Below are 13010 nucleotides of genomic sequence, written 5' to 3'. Positions count from 1 at the left end.
TCATAAAAATCCAGGGCAAAATTTCTGAGACCAAAAGGAGAAAATGGCCATCCACCCATCATTCATTTTCTTTGGGCAAAAGGATACAGTCAAAAGGCAAGAGACTCCAGAAATTTTAAGTTTGTAAAGTTCGTTAAACTTCTGAATTTGTGCCTATAAAGCCTTATTCAGTGATTCTGTGATCTCTAAGACATCTAAAATCAAATGACAAAAATTTGCCTCAAGGGTGTTACCTTTTGCCTGAAATATCTCGCTCTGCTCATCCCTAAGGATGCCCCACACCCATGGGTTTGTATTGGCAACCTTTGTATGGCTCAGTTTTATAAGTGCTTATGAACAGTCTTATGAACAGTGCTTATGAACAGTCTTCCCTTCCTTGCCCCTTTTGTTGAAGTCCACGTTAGAACCAGTCTGAATAACCTGGTTCCCCCTTTTCTTCAAAAGCAGTGTTGCTTTTCCTTGGCCATTTTGGATCTTTGTGATCTTTCCCGCTGGTGGCAAAAGAAGAAAGTAGGTTTACCCACAGAAGGACAGTTGGTTCCATGTCTGATCTCTGTTCTCAGTTGCTGCCTCTGCTTTCCAGTACTGTGTGCCTGCCATGGTCCCTAAAAGGCTTGCTAGTCCCCAGTGCTGCCAGGAACCATACTTTCCCAGTGACACAAGGTGCCTTCCTGGGAGGAGAGTGAGGAGAAAAGGATGCCTGGCTAGCAGAACTCAGCTATTAAATATGTTATCAGTTATGCAGTCATTGTCAGAATGTGCAGATGATTAGCATCAAGGATGTATATTTATCAGCAGGGAAAAGTAGAGGAACAACAGGTATAGGCTCTTAAATAAAATTGCCCTCACCACACGTACCTCCATCTCAAGTTTTGGGTTCAGGGAAATATTGGGAATCTTGCTTCAGAGACTTCTGCACTGGCCTGGAAGAGAGTATCTTTCAAGAAGTCAAGGCTTGGTTTGGATTCCCAGGAGTCTGATTTAGGCATTTCCTGAAGTTAGAAATAGGAATTACAAATTAATATGTGAGAATAAGGGGCACCTGGGTGGTTCAGTGGTTGAGCATCTGCTTTTGGCTAAGGTTGTGATCCTGGGGTCCTGGGATTGAGTCCTACATCGGTCTCCCCACAGGGAGCCTGCTTCTACCCTCTGCCTATGTCTCTGCCTTTCCCTCTGTGTCTCTCATGAATAAATAAATAAAATATTTAAAAATATATGTGAGAGTAAAAGTAAATACACAAAAAATAAGAATTTTAATTTATATCACTATTTCCAAAGGTAGGAGGTATGATGAAGTACATGGTATGATTTCAGGAAAGGACAAATGGATGAAAATTATTGGAGACAACACACACAGGGGAGTGTCAATTGATGAGAAAAAAAAGATCAGATTATGAGAGTCCTTGGGAACCATGTTAAAAAGCTTGGACAGCATCAAAGATCAATTGGGATTAATAAAGGTTTCTAATCAAGGGATTTACATGGCCAGATCTGCATTTTAAAAAGACTAATCAGAGGAAAGGTTTGAATGGATCGCATTGTAACAGGGAAATGGGGAATTGGGAGCAAGATTAGGAGGCCTTTGGAGTAACTGAGGGGAGGGGTAAGGGTGAGGCAGGGGCAGGTGAGAGAGGACTGACTCTTTTTAGGGTATTAAATGTATGGGGTTTGATGAAATGTAGCTTAGAAGAGAAGTGAAGGGAGACAGTGACTACATGAGACTTTATGCTTGGAAATGTATCAATTTGTAACCGATCACAAAGGGCTGGAACAACATCCGCAGGGATGTACCCAATCAGATGTCCCAGTGCCTGTGCATCCTTAGTCCCCCTCTTGGGAAGCCTGCGAGTCAGAGTGAAGGGTCTTGAATTTTGAGCCACTTCCCCATACTTAGAAATGTCACTCATTCACCAAAGAGGTAAACTAACCAATCAGCTACCTCAGGTAAGTGCTTCCTTAGACTGTGAGTTAGAGAATATCAATTCAAGATTTGACAGTGGAAGGTACTAGAGCTCTGAACTTGCTGTAAGTACCTCTTTGTGTTAGTGAAAATGCCTATCCCAATCAGTGTGGTCACAGGGATATTCCTCCTCAAATCCCTTTCATTTTCACATCTTGGGTACATATTTTAATGTTGTTCTTCCTTTGCCCTCTTTTTAGGATTAATTCCCATGGAAGACATCAGACCATTTTCACTATGTTAATGTGGTCAGAGCAGTGACAATGTGAACTGAGAGTTTATTCAGAGGACAGTGTAAAGTCTGGGTATAGTTATGGTATATTCCTAAATGAATGACACAGATATCTAGGAGTCTAATTATTTCCCTTTACTCACATTCCACAGCAGATCAAGACACTGACTGGTGTGATTTCTTTTTTCTAAGTCTGAGCATGGGACTTAAGACCAAAGAAATGTATGTGCATTGCATTCTACATTACAGTTGCCTCTGGATTCAGATGGCCTGGGTTCAAATCCTGGACTACTGCTTAGTTACTGGGTCAGGTTAGACAAATCATGTAAAAACCTGTTTTCTCACCTGTTAAAAGAAAATTAAAATACTAATCTCTTCTTTATAAAGTGATTAGGAATGTTAAATGAGACTAGTAAAATACCTAGAACAGTCCGAGTCACATTGTATAAACATATAATATAGCTGTGACCATCCATTAACACTTTATTATTATGGTTATTATGGAAGTTTGGAACTTTTGGCAATTAATCTCATGTACAGAATATAAGCCAATATACCCATTTTCCAGGTTTGTTGTAAAAAGTACATAGAACTAAATGAATTTAAACTCTAGCCAACTCATCCCATTAAATGTAACCTGCATGAAGATGGAATTTTTATCTATTTTGTTTATCACTATATCTTCGTCTAGAAAATTGCTGACCTAGAATATATATTCATACATATTTTTAAAACAAATGAGGGGTGGGCAAAATCTCTAATTTCTCATTTCCACTATCATCTAGTTTAAAAATAAAACAACCCTCTCTTCCCTCTTTAAGCCACTCTTGATTCCAATCAAATCAACATTGTTAGTGTGTATTTTTATCACCTTTTATTAAGTGAAAAGAGGCACCTAGGTGGCTCAGTGGTTAAGTATCCAGCTCTTGATTTTGGCTCAGGTCATGACCTCAGGGTTGTAGGATCAAGCCCCACATTGGGTTCCACACTCAGCAGGAAGTCTGTTTAAGATTCTCTCCTCCTTCTGTTCCTTCTCCCACTCATGCTCTCCCTCAAATAAATAATCTTAAAAAAAAAAATGAAACAAAACTCAGTCTCAAATGCTTCCATGGTTTAATTCCATTTTTTTCCAAAGTTGTTTCCAATTATTTATTTCAAGTTACCTAAGTAAACTAAAACATTTACTCTTTTACAGATATACTACACAATTTCCTATACTTGAGTTTTGTTCATGCTCTTCTGTCTAGATTAGTCCTGTTTAATGGAATATTCTGTGATAAAGAACATTTTCTATATCTATGTCACTAAATACCATAGCCACAAGCTACGTGTAGGTATTGATTGAGACTAGAATCTGGGGTAATTCAAAGAAGAAATTGAATTTTTTTCATTTATTCTTATTTTAGTTAATCTAAATGTAAATATTTGCAGGTGACTAAGGCTATCATATCAACCAGTTCAAGTAGAGATTGCCTCCTTTCAGCCCCAAGCCTCCATAGCTCTATTCAAAACTCCCTCAGGAATTTGAATCTTTCTTTAAATGGCCATACCCCAAATATATAACACTACAGCACTACATCAAGAAACAAGAAGGGGTGCCTGGGTGGCTTAGTCCAACTCTTGATTATGGCTGGAGTCATGACCAACCTTGGGGTTGTGAAATCGAACTCTGCAACCGGCTCCATGCTAAATGTGGAGCTTGTGAGCTTGCTTGAGATTTTCACTCTCTCTCTCATTCTCTCTCTCACTCTGCCCCTCCCCCCACCATGCACACTCTTTCTCTTAAAAAAAAGTAAGAAACAAGAAAAATCTCTAATGAAAAACAATCTAACTTTACATATAAAAGAACTGGAATAAGAACAAGCAAAGCCCAAAGTGATAGGAGGAAGGAAATAATAAAGATCAGAGCAGAAATAAATGACATAGAGACTAAAAATATATAGTTTTAATTAAATTAAGAGTTAGTTCTTTGAATAATCAAAATTGACAAACACTTCTCCAGACTTATCAAGAAAAAAACAAAGGACCTGAATAAATACAAACCCGAAATGAGAGGGAAGTAACAACTAAAACCATAGAAATACAAAAGATTGTAAGAGAATACTATGAAACATTATATGCCAACAAACTGGACAACCTAGAAGAAATACTGCCTCCTAAAACTCAGGAAGAAACAGAAAATTTGAACAGACTGATTACTAGTAATGGAATTTAATCAGTGTTCCAAAAACTACCAAAAAATAAAAATCCAGAACCAAATGGATTCACAAGTGAATTCTATCAAACACTTAAAGAAGAGTTAATAACTATTCTTCTCAAACTATTCAAAAAAATAGGAAGGAAGCTTCCAAATATATTCTGTGAAGCTAGCAGTATCCTGATACCTAAGCCAGATAAGGATACCATAAAAACAAAACAAAACAAAACAACAACAAGAAAACCACCACCACCACTTACAACAACAAAACCTATAGGCCAATATCCCTAATGAACATAGATCACAAAAATCCTCAGCAAATATTAACAAAGCACCCTCAACAATACATTAAAAGGATCATTCCTCATAATCAAGTAGGATTTATTTGGATCATGCAAGGATGGTACAGTTTTTCCAAATCAACCAACATAATATACCATACTAACAAAACAGAGGATGAAAATTATAACACCATATAACACCAACATCAATAGATGCAGAAAAAATATTTGAGTAAGTTCAACATGCATTCTCATACATTGAGAATGTAAAGATTCTCAACAAAGTAGGTTCAGAGTGAATATGCCTCAACATAATAAAGGCTATATATGAAAAACACACAGCTAACATCTTACTCAATGATAAAAAACAGAGTTTTTAAGATCAGGAACAAGACAAAGATGTCCATTCTTGCCACTTTAATTCAACATAGTACTGGAAGTCCTAACCTAGCCAACAATCAGACAAGAAAAAGAAATTAGAGGCAACCAAATTGGTAAAGAAGTTGTAAAAACTTGACTATTTGCAGATAACATGATACTATATATTTAAAAACCCTAAAAAAAGAAAAGAAAAGAAAACCCTAAAGACTCCACACACAAAAAAACAAAAAACCAAGCAAACACAAAACAAAAATAAAAACCCAAAAACCTACTAATAGTAATAAATAAATTCAGTGAAGTTATAGGATACAAAATTATTACCTAGAAATTGATAGTGAGAAATTCATAAAACCGCTCCATTTACAATTGCACCAAAAAGAATAAAATATAAAGAAGTAAAAGATCTGTACTCTGAAAACTATAAAACACTGATGAAAGAAATTGAAGATGACACAAGCAAATGGAAAGATATTCCATACTCATGGATTAGAAGAATTAATATTTGAAAATATCCATGTTACCAAAAGAAATCTAGATTCAATATACTCCCTATCAAAATATGAATAGCATTTTTTCCATAGAACTAGAAAAAGTAAAATTAAAATTTATATGGAACCACACAGAACCCTACATAGTCAAAGCAATCTTGAGAAAGAAAAACAAAACTGGAATTACCACAATTCTAGATTTTACTACAAGCTGTAGTAATCAAAACAGTATGATACTGGACAAAGATAGGCACATAGCTCAGTGAAACAAAATAGAGAGCCCAGAAATAAGCCCACATAATCAATTAGTCTATGACAAAGAAGGAAAGAATATAGTTTCTTCAATAAATGGGAAAAAAGACAGTTTCTTCAATAAATTGTGCTGGGCAAACAGGACAGCTACATGTAAAGAATGAAATTAGATCACTTTCTTATACCATACACAAAAATAAGCATTTGGATTAAAGATCTAAATTGAGACCTGAAAGCGTAGAATTCCTTGACTAGAATACAGGCAATAATTTCTCTAACATCAGCCATAGCAACATTTTTTTTTCTAAATATGTCTCCTATGGCAAGAGAAATAAAAGCAAAAGTAACTATTGGAATTACATTAAAATATAGAGCTTTTGCATAGCAAATAAAACCATCAACAAAACAAAAAGGAAACCTACTGAATTGGAGAAGATATTTGCAGATAATATATCTGTTAAGGGGTTAATACCCAAAGCATACAAAGAACTTATGCAATTCAACACCAAAAAACCCCAAACAATCCAATTTAAAAGATGGGCAGAGTACCTGAATTGACATTTTTCCAAAGACATACAGATGGCCAACAGACACATGAAAAGATGCTCAACATTACAAATCATTAGAGAAATGCAAATAAAAACACAATGAGATACTACCTTACACCTGTCAGAATGTCTAAAATCAAAAACATAGGAAATAACAAACGTTGACCTGGATAATAGAGAAAAATAAACCATTGTACACTCTTGGTGGGACTGTAAATTGGAATAGCCATTGTGGAAAACACAATGAGGGTTCCTCAAAAATTAAATATAGAAATTACCATATAACCTAGTAATTCCACTGCTGGGTATTTATTTAAAAAAATAGAAATGAAATCATTACTTTGAAAAAAGTATGCATACTCCTATGTTTACTGCAGCATTATTCACAATATCCAAGATATGGAAGCAAAAGAAGTAGCCATCAATAGATGAATGAATAGGGAAAATGTGGCATGCGTGCACACACACACACACACACTCACACTCACACTAGAATATTGTGCAGATGTAAAAAGGATGAAATCTTGCCATTTGCAACAATGTTGAGTGGACCTACAGGGTATTATGCTAAGTGAAACAAGTCAGACTGAGAAAGACAAATACCATATGATTTCATTCATGTGTGGAATCTCAAAAAAGCAAGCAAACAAGCAAATAAGCAAAAAGCAGAATCAAACCCATAATACAAAGAGAACAAACTGATAGTTGTTAGAGGGGAGGGGAGGGGGATGGGCAAACTGTGTGAAGGGAAGTAGGAGATACAGACTTCCAGTTATGGAATTAAAAGATAAATCTAAAAAATGGCCATAACACTTTAACTGTAAACTGCTTATGATACACACATTTCTACATTTAATCTTAATTACATGGCTTATCTCTAATGCTAGACTATATGACCTTGGAGGGGATGGACCTCATCATTTGTACTCCTATGACCACACAGTGCACAGTATAGGCCATTCTACAGAGTTTAAGCTAATGAATATTGTTGATGGACTGTTTGAAGATTTCTTGATTGATCAACTAAATCAATAAGTTATTAATTAAGTGAAAAAGGTTTGACTTCTAAACTACTCTTGCTAGATATCTTTTATTTGGAAGGAGTGAATCATCACTTAGTAATCATTCTTTTGTTCTCATTAATGTGATGCCCATATGATCTTCATATGGTTAGTCTGTCAAACTGAGAAGCTCCATTCTACTTTTACAAGATAAATCACAATTATATCTAAGTAAAGAAGGAAAGGGAAGGGAAAAGGGAAAGATAAGGGGAAGGAAGAATCAGTGGTACCAAATAAAATTTGTGGTACAAAAATCTTTGGAATTTCTTTAGTAATAGAAATTACATGAGTACTAAAAGCTACTTAATGAATGCACAATCTTGGTTATCATAAATTTTACTTTGAAAAAGAAGTTTCTCATTTATCAACTCCCCAGAGCATATGTATCCCCCAATACATACTAAGAGATGCACAGCCAGCTTATAATTTTAGAGCTATTTAATGTTCAGGAAAATTCTTGATACCTCTAATGAAAAATAGTCCATCTGCAAAGGATACACTATAAAATAACTTTGATACTCAGAGTGTCTAGGTGAAAGGTTATAGGTTATTAAAAGGCAGGAAGCTATCATATATCTTCCTAGGTAGCCTTTTTTTTTTTTACTGTAAAACTCACTAATGTTCCTTCCTCATAAACATGTATAAGCAATTTATAAAACAACCCTTATTAATTGGTCAGACTAGCACTGTCTTTGGAACATATTAGATATGTAATAATTTTTCACCTAATGATTTAAAAAATGAATGAGTAGAAAAATATATTTATCTCATATATATGAACTCATTCCTAGGAGACACTAAGAATTCCTGTCTGCAAACTGATATGAAAATGCATACAACTTGATAGAAAAAAGAGCAAAAGACTTGGACACATCACAAACAGGATATCTAAATGCCCAATAAGCAAATAAAATGGTGCTCAACATCATCACTTATCAATGAAATGCAAATAAATATCATAATGTGATCATTGCACACCCATGGAAATGACAACATTTAAAGATAAACAATATAAGGCACTAGAATTATAATGATAAATAATAAAATGCAATGCCTGCCCTCATGGTGCCTAAATTATTCAGAAAAAAAATCAGAAAATAGAAAAGCACTAAAAATATGGTAAGATCAGTTTTATGATGGTTAAGTACAGAATGCTCTGAAAAGCAAAAAAATGACATGTTTCTTTGCTAGAGAACTGTATAGTAGACAGTTATAGACAGGGGTGGGTAGTTACCAAAGGAGGATCAAAGCAGAAAACTATAAACTACTTTTTGCAAGAATGCCACCTCGGAATTCTCAAACCATTAAAATTTATGTGCAGTTCTCTAGTATTATTCCAGTAAGAAAGCCCTGATAATTTTAGCCCTACACCAGATTTTTTTTTTGACTCTGCTACTGTTGCAAATGTGTTCAAGGAAATGAAATGGTGGAATAATTACAGCAGTCCCCATCATGGTAATTAGCTTGCATTCATGTCTCCCTGGTGCTTCCACCATGTATCTGGGTCTCCTTTGAATATCAACTTATTTCATATTCTTTTTAGAATGCTTATTGGTATGAACTCTGATGCCATTGAGGTAAAGAGAATTTTATAGAGAATGGAGAAATTTTTCTTTTATACTTTCAGAATTTTTAAACTAATGTCTTTAATTAGATCAAATTTCAATCCGTTCCTCTTTGTTTGGGGGAAAAAAAAAATCTGTACTTACTTAGCAACTGTTTCTCACGGTTTATAGGGCCTGGTGAATGTTGATCTCAATCCCAGTAATGCTGGACCATGAGATCCAGAAAAGAATGTGGAAGTCCCTAATCCGAACATATATATATGATCATCCATACACCTTCCTAAAGCCACTGGGTTGATCTCTTCTTTTTCCCATCCAAACTGGCCACGTGAGCCCTTCAAAATAAAGCTGTGGAGACCTTTCATCCACATTTATCACTTTTCTACAAGGTTCTGAACGGAATTCTAAATTATTTAGTGAGCACCAGTTAAGTGTGCTAGTTCATTTAATTCTCACATTCACGTTACAGAATGAAGATCTTACCTTTATTATGCAGATTAGGAAAAAAAAAATGAGGCTCACAGACTAAACTGCCTTGCCCAGGATCACAGGAGCTAGCTGATGGTCGAGCTGTGATTCAAAACTAATTGTCTTATCCCAGACTAATATTTCTATTACTACATGTTCCTTATAAAGTGGCCATGCCTTGAAAAGTATCAGTCACTTTCTCCACAATTAGAAAGTCTCCTAAGATGTTCTCCTCCAGAATGGGCTTTAAAGAATGTGACGCTATATATATACCAATATATTGTGCTTGGATTTTAGGGCACACTCAGGTGAGACTATTTCTCTATGAACTTCGAATCTAGATTATCATCCAGATTACATTGCTGGAATGTTTAGACTTCCTTAAGAAAATATAAACTGGACTACAAATTTATATCAGATTTGGATAGGGTATTTTGAACATCACTCGATTCAGAACATTTTAGGAAATCAAATATTACCTTTATGTGGATTGTTTTCTATAAAGGACATTTACAGATTAAGTACACAGATATGTTCTAATTGTCTAATCATGCTATGCTGTATGTACCACAAAGACAATTTCCAATCATATAATCACTCACTATGTTTAAGTGTGCCCATATTCTTTATCCCATTTGTGTAACATCTTACTGCTCAAATCGGTGGTATAATGTTCCTGAATGACAACTGTAATGTGATATTTAAATCTGTCCAAATAAGTATTTATATAAAAATATTACCTTTAAGCAATGACTTCCATATTGGAAAAAAATTGCAGAGCTTTTTTATTCAAACTCAGAGCTATGCACAATCTCCATATTTTAAACAAGAAGGTGGAGCTGCTCTGTGGGAGCAGGATGCCCTCTGTCTCTGGCCACTCCTTACCTCAGCCCTAACTTCTTCTAATATATATTCTCTGACCCCTTAGGTTTCCATGGACTACAGTTTGAAAGTTGTCTGCTAAATTCAAGTATAACCTAAGTTAGAATGCTATAGAAGGGTCTACTGATAACATCCACTATCTCAGAATGATTATTTAAAATTTCACTCAGTTTAAGGACTTATTTTTATCCAAATTCATCAGTCATCACAGAAGCAGCATATGCCTTTTCCAGCACTTCTGTTTCTCTTCCCCCGCCTTTCTCTCTCCCTGCTTTCGTGGGTGCGTATATGTGAAGAGGGAGGTGCATTTAAACTTACACTTCTGAAGCTTGGGATGTCAGGTCATAGCTGATCAGTTCAGTTGCTCAAATCTTTAACTCTTGTAATTGTCATATTTTAGGTCTCCCATCATTATGCAAAGGTCGTTCTCTTTTTCTTGCACTTTGTATTTCTTTGACCTAAAACTAAAACTGAGACAATGTAACTTGCAAAAAGTCAACTGACCTTCCTACCTATAACCTCTTTCCATTATCTCAAACATTCAACAATGCTTAATTAATGTCTGTGTCCTCTCTTCTGGCTGAAGTCCCAAGTCCTCTAGCTCAAGACGAGAGTATTCACAAACCATGCTCCCCATATCCAGCAATCTATCAGCCTGCCTACCCTTCGTTAAGTCCTGCTGTATCTTTTTTTTTTTTTAACTTCCTTCAGTGTGAATACATTTTTGATCCGATTAATCTCTCTTCATAGGACAGAGTATAAAGAACGTAAAGAGGGCAACCTGGGTGGCTCAGCAGTTTAGCGCCGCCTTCAGCCAGGGCCTGATCCTGGAGACCCAGGATCGAGTCCCACGTCGGGCTCCCTGCATGGAGCCTGCTTCTCCCTCTGCCTGTCTCTCTCTCTCTCTCTCTCTCTCTCTCTCTCTGTCATGAATAAATAAATTAATAGATCTTTAAAAAAAAAGAACATAAAGAAACTATTTTTCTTAGAAATAGTTACTCTTAGTATACAATTACTGAGTTATGTGGGGAACGTCTATAGGCCTCAGTTTCCCTTCTTTGTTCAGAGATTATTGGTATCTATCTTGCCCCTTGACTGTTTTGTCATGACTTCGAGATAAGGGAATATGTCTAGATCAAGCATTGTAAATCTTGTCTACAGCCACCAAATGATACACTAATGTATCCTGTAGAAGCTTTGTGAATTATCTGAAACGACGTATCAAATTTATATTTTACACAAGTACCCATACATTAATGGGGAAGGATCCAAAATATTTATCATTTTCTTTAAAATAACATATATTGATATAGTCAGTGGACCCTAAGTGGCACATCGGAGTTACCTATAATGAAAAAACAAAGTATTTTGGATCCCATTCCAGACTTATTCAAATCTTTGGGTACAAATGTGGAACAGATATTTATAATTTTAATACACTGCCCAGAAAATTCTGCTGAGTTGTCCCTGGTTCATGGGCTAGTGATTTGTGAACCATTGATCACAAATTACTATTATCAAAGCTAAAATGATAAGATTCCAGATCTGCAGTATAACTGACAATATGTATTTCTTTATGAATCTCAGATGATATTATTTTTGATTCCTGAACACCCAGGTGGGGAAAAAAAGTGGGGAGGGTCTATAATCTTTATCTATAAACCACCTCTTACTGCTCCATATCTTTATTCATGATCTTCGAATCAAGGATGTTAAATGTAATTAATGTTCAGTAAATATTTATTCAATAAATGAATGAATGAGTGACATGTGAAGAGAAACAAAATCCAAAATATATTAATGCTGTGATTAAAATTAATAGTCTGTCCTTTAAAAGACCCTTCTAAGGACAGATTTCCTATGCAGATGAATGAATAAATAGCATAAATATTTGTGGCTTGCATTTGAGGTAATGAATCCAGAATACTGGATATAAATGTGAGCAGCAGTGATGAAAATCTTTCATTGATGCCCCCAGCAAATAACTTATTACTCAGCTTGGTCAAGTTGTCCAGTCTTGGCTTTGAAGACTGGTATTTATTTCCTTCCCATATCAGAGGGAAGCAATATGTTTGGCATAGCGTCATCACAATATAATTTAATTATAATTGAATCACATGCTTCTCTGAAATTATTCAGAAATAAAATTTGTTGCCATATTTTTTCCTCCCCCTGTGGAGTTAATCTGTGTCATTAGTTAGCGTATATTATGTTTTGTTTTGTTTTTAAGATTTATTTATCTATTCATGAGAGATACAGAGAGAGAGAGAGAGAGAGGCAGAGACACAGGCAGAGGGAGAAGCAGACTCCATGCAGGGAGCCCAATGCAGGACTTGATCCCAGATCCCAGGATCAGGCCCTGAGCCAAAGGCAGACGCTCAACACTGAGCCATCCAGGTGTCCCATTGTATATTGTGTTATCACAGAGAAAGTATTTTATTGACAACTGTATGACTTTGGGCAAATTATTTAAACAATCCAAGCCTCGGTTTCCTCATATGCAAAGTAAGGAATATTTTATTTACCTTTCACTTGTTGTTCAGAAGATCATGTGTATCAATCAAGCTCAGTGCCCTGAATAGGAATATTTATCATTAGTATTGTAAATAAATTTATTATAAATGATGTATAATTTCTGTAAATGATTTAAATATACATTTTCATAAAATGACAGCTTACAGAAATAAGGATTTGT

At 35.4% G+C, this 13010-nt stretch overlaps 1 protein-coding gene and 1 long non-coding RNA gene across 2 annotated transcripts in view; one reads left to right on the top strand and one right to left on the bottom strand.

The window, feature by feature from the left end:
- Positions 1–13010, top strand: part of TENM4 (teneurin transmembrane protein 4) — a 2712352-nt gene that overhangs the window by 1130329 nt on the left and 1569013 nt on the right. The gene's annotated exons all lie outside the window — the stretch shown is intronic.
- On the bottom strand, positions 207–12892 carry LOC144295478 (uncharacterized). Its single transcript, XR_013362622.1, has 3 exons — positions 12841–12892; positions 10634–10779; positions 207–992 (listed from the first exon to the last, which is right to left on the bottom strand). It is a non-coding gene; the product is annotated as an uncharacterized LOC144295478 (long non-coding RNA).

The sequence above is a fragment of the Canis aureus genome, chromosome 23, assembly GCF_053574225.1.
Source record: "Canis aureus isolate CA01 chromosome 23, VMU_Caureus_v.1.0, whole genome shotgun sequence".
NCBI lineage: Eukaryota > Metazoa > Chordata > Mammalia > Carnivora > Canidae > Canis > Canis aureus.
Note: the sequence above shows the minus strand (reverse complement) of the source record. Positions and strands in the feature narration are given on the sequence as shown.